We start from the raw sequence: 5,011 nt of genomic DNA on the forward strand, positions 1-5,011 counted from the left end.
CAAGCATCTCTGCAGACGCAGGGTGACTTGCCTTCAGGCACCCAGTCCTCCTCCGCCTTCCTGCTCTCACCCGGCGGTCACCCCTGGAGATGGCGGTGGCAGTCACAAGGAGGACAGTACCTGTGAGTGATGGGCGCACCATGCTGAACGATGGACATGTTAGGTCCAAGTGTGTTTTCTCCACAGGACACGAGTCAGCAGCCATGCGCAAGATGCTGGAGGCAGGAACACCCACCCCACACACACACACACACATGCCCAGATTTGTCCAGTTACTATATGCAAAACAACAAACAACCGAGTTTACTTTATCTTCAGGGAAAACATGCCAAAATTTGCGTCCAAGTGGAGCCAGGAGGACTCTTGGGCTATCATGAATATGCAAAGGATACTTTACATGTGAGTCAAGGAGAAAAATCCCATGTGACTGTACCCCCATAAGAAAACCAGTGCACTACGTGATGGGAACCATGGCCCACGTCCAAGAGGAAGGAGGGCTTGTGTCTGGCTAGAGGACAATCGAGTGAAGCTCGACGGGGGGTGGGGTTTTCACTGGGTTTTGAAGGAGGGCCTGGATTCTAACTGGTGGCTCTGGACCAACGGTACCCCAGGGAGAGAGACCATATTTTCACCAAAGGGAAGGAGGTCGTTGTGAGCGAGTAGTGAGTGATCCGACAGGGGCACAGCCGAGGGCACCCAAGGCAAAGGCCAAAAAAGTTCTGGATCCAATTGCGGAGGGTCTTGGAGACGGCAGTGGATATGATTCCACCTCATTTTGCAGATGAGAAACCAGAGAAGCCACGGCTACAAAGGCAGGAAATTAATCCAGCTAGCCTGGCTACAAGCGCCTCACCAGTCCCTTACAATACCCCCTCCCCAGCTGCTTTAAACCCGTGTTTAGCTTTCCCAATGTGCTGGGACGCCTGCTAGTCCATGGAGACCCCGGGGCCCCTCGTCACTGATTTAGCTTTTGGGTAATTCAGCAGCTCTGTTCAGGTGCCCTGATGATGTAGGTTACGTGCGGGCCTGACAACCACCAGGTCAGTTTGACACCACTGGCCTCTTCAAGGGAGAAAAAGGATGCTTTCTGGTCTCGTGACGATGTACAGCCTGAAAAACCCAAAGGGGCAGGTCGACCCTGTCGTATAGGGTCACTATGAGTCGGAATCAAGCCAGTGGCCAGGGGTTTGGCTTAGCGTGGTTTATACTAACTGCAGGGACCTCGGTGTTCCCCACCTCTCTGCTCTGCCACCCCTCGTGGTCACACCCTCCTCCTGGATGTCCCCTCCACCTGTTCCTCTAGACTTTAGCAGTACTGTCCCTTCTTCAGGCAGCCTCCCCTGACCTCCTTCCTCAGGTCAGCACCACTCACAAAGGGTCTTCCAGCACCAGTCAGGCTCACCCCTCTTCACATCGCTGCACTTGACTTTGTTCTGCGTTGTGATGCTTGGTGTCTGCGCCCCTAGATAGGCTCTCAGCTCTACTAGAAAGGAAGGCCTGTGTATTGTTGCGCACTCCTAGACCCCTTACACCACAACAGCCTCAGCCAAGTGAATAAATGACCACTTTGGGTCGTGCCAGGAACCTGAGAGCCACAACTAACGTGTAATACAGCACATCGCTAATCCGGATGGATTCTCCTATGGTAGCTTCTCCCTGTTAGCTTCTTTCCTTAGAAGCATTTTCACCTTTCTCCTTCCAGAAGGGGATTATGATGATTCTATCAATTTATAGCCCTGAGCTGTCCAGGTACAAGCCCACCACCTCACCTGGCCCCAACAGACCAAGGGGAACATATTCTATGCAGAGGGGAGAAGTTGTTTGTATGTAAACAGTGATACTGGCTGTCCCACAGCTACACTTGTGGTCATTTTGTAGCAAAGATAGTGGCCATGGAGAAGAAGCAAGGGGAAGAAATGGAGCGAGATTCATTGGATTAACTGGGAACAGGTTTGGGGTGAAAGGGGACATGGAAGTGGGGAGGAGGCAGTCTTGAGGAAGACTTCCGGTGTTCCAGTTTGGACAACTGTGTGGAGGCGTGGCAATGCCAGTTGCTCTGGGAGAAAATACAAAATTGGGTAAAATATGAAATTGGGTAGGCTGAAATCCATCCATACCGTCCTCCATTTTCCAGTGCACAAGATGGTGGTCAGAATTCATTTCTGTCTTGTGTTCCCACGCGTGGTACCTTTGCTGTGTGCTCTGGTCTCATGCTTATCCCCGCCCACGGATTATCAGCCATCGTTATTAACGTTGGCACATCCTCTCCACCAGGCTGAGAACTTCAAGAGAACAGGAGCTGTGTGCACACACGTGTGTATGTGTATGTGTGTGTGTACGTGTATATGTGTGTATGAGTATGTGTGTGGATGTATGTGTGTGGGGGGGATGTGTGTTTAGGTTGTTACACTCCCCATGGCTGATTATTGTGATTTGTCTATCGTAAGTGGTAGATAACTGATAACTTTAGCATGGCTGCAGCAGTTAATTTAACTGTAGCATTGTGAAGGATAGATAATGTCTTAATTATCTAGTGCTACACTAACAGAAATGCTGTAAGTGAGTGAATTTAACAGATCTTTATTCCCTCGCAGTTTATGGGCCTAGGAGTCGTCCTCCAGGGCATGAGCTCTAGGGCAAGGCTTTCTCTCCCTGCAAGTTTGGGGGCAGTGTTTCCCAAAGTGGGCAAGACCACCCCCCGGGGAAGGGGGGTGGCAGTGGAGCAAAGGGGTGGGGCTTCGAAGGCAGATACTTATACTTTATCTTGGAATGTGGGCTACAGTACAAACATTTTGGATTGCTAGAAAATGTCCTTTTTAATTTTTTTGCCTGAAAAGGGGGCAGTGAGTCTGATAGATTTGGGAACCTATGTTCTAGGCCAGTCGTTCTCAACCTGCCTAATGCCACAACCCTTTAATACAGTTCATGCTGTGGTAACCCCCCAACCATAAAATTATTTTTGTTCCTATTTAATAACTGCAATTTTGCCACTGTTCTGAATAGAGTGAGCCCTGTGAAAGGGTTGTTCGACCCACAGAGGGGTTGCGACTCATAGGTTGAGTACCGCTGCTCTAGGAGAAAGGATTTTTCTCTTTTCAGCATCCTTAGTGCGGGGGCTCCAAGGAGATAGCCACGTGTCTTGGCATCCATCCTCCCCTGGGTCTAAGAAGTTCTCAGCACAAGGATGCTGGATCTGAAGAATGTGCTCTGCTTCTGGCTCGTCTATCTTGGAGGTTTCAGGTGCCCTTCTTCCCTGCTGACTTCTCTTTCCTTTGATCCCTTGTAAAATAAAATGTGATACAGGCCATGCCCCTGGGAACTCCCTTTACATCAAGTTAGGGCTGTGACCCGATTAAGGACATTGCTTTTCACCCTAATCCTCTTGCAAAAGATTGGCTTAGCACATCATTCCACAGCATGGATAGATGACTGCCAAATCCTATCCTTACGTAACTGTCAAACCGCTGAGAATCAAGCCTTAGCCAAGTTGACACAAACTTGAGGGGGATGGGAGACACAATTCTGTCCATGACAGATAGTCACTCCTCAGGGGAAAAGGTTGATTCCAGCATTGAAGCTGGCAAACCCCCCATCTCATCAGCTTCCGTCAGCCCTTTCTCTGCCTTCAGTCAAGGGTGCATAGTTAAAGAGTTCATTCAGTTAGCTCTTAAACATGGAACTGGACCTTTAACAGCCTGGGGTTGTTTGGCAGGACAAATGTATCTTTGAATGTCTTGGCACAAAATGCTTCGCCCGTTTTTATCTTTGGCTGAATCATACCACTCAGGAATGCGGGGGAAATACTGCCCCCACCTCCTTTGCTTGTTAATAGGTTTGCAATTATTTTGGCTGATCTAAAATATCTCAAACACAGTCATGAAGCAGCTGGGGGACATTACTTGTAATTGCTTAATATTGTTATCACATTTGCTTACAAGAAGCGAGGCCACCCGCCATCCATCAGTGGAGGGAAGATTCATGGGCAGCCATGGTGGGGAGCACTGTGGAATGTCATGGCAACGGTCCCACGGTCCCGGACTTGATTACTTCAGACTGCACTCCCCAGCATGGCTGAGTTGCTTCATTAACTTTACTTTCTTCGACCTCATTTGCAATGGGGAAGCTGGGAAATGGCCCTGCAGCACGCCTCAAGCTCCTGCGCTGAAAACCAATGTTGCCAAAGAAAGGAGTGTGCCCAGTCCCTCTGTGCTTCCTGGAGAACCTGGAATGGTCCGCCTGGAATTGTATTGGAGGTCCTACTGTGGGCCAACAAGAAAGGGCTTCGTCGAAGTGATTGGATTCACACACAACCCAGCCTTTAAGCAGCTGACCAAAATGAGGTCAGCAAGCGGGCCGATGTTAGAGATGCCTTTTTGTGATCAGACACCCCTGACTCCATCACTTAAATTCAAATCACACTCACTGCCATTAAATTGATTCTGATTCATAGTAACCCAGAGGCCGGGGTAAAACTGCCCCTGTGGGTGGCCAGGACTTTAGCTCTTTAAGGGAGTGGAAAACCTCACCTTTCTCCTGCAGAACGGCTGGTGGTTTCAAACTGCTGGCTCGCCCTTAGCAGCCCATTGTGGAACCACTATGCCACCTGGGCTCCCGACGCCCTCACTTACAACTCAGCGAGCCACTTAGCTCCATCTTGGCCTTGATTTTCTCCTTTGTGAACTGGTGCTAATAAAATCGACCTTGCCAGGGCTCTGGTAAGAATTATAGATCAATCAAGGATCAAATTACCTGGCACCGAGAAGGCATTCAATAGCTGAGTATTTTCATTACCATCCTGCCCAAGTTTACAAAAGGAGTTCAGAGGAAAGCTGGAGCGCAAATGAAGGTCTCCCGATTCCAGTCCAGTGAGGGGGGTGGGGGGGAGTGTTAGTCTGGGTAGACTAGAGAAACAAATTCATAGACACTCATGTGTATAAGAAAAAGCTTTATGTAAAAGAGCAATTGAATGTTGAGAAAACATCCCAGCCCAGTCCAGATCAAGTCCATAAGT

Source organism: Echinops telfairi, unplaced genomic scaffold, assembly GCF_000313985.2.
Source record: "Echinops telfairi isolate 266 unplaced genomic scaffold, ASM31398v2 ScPeMD7_7474;HRSCAF=8512, whole genome shotgun sequence".
Taxonomy (NCBI): Eukaryota; Metazoa; Chordata; class Mammalia; order Afrosoricida; family Tenrecidae; genus Echinops; species Echinops telfairi.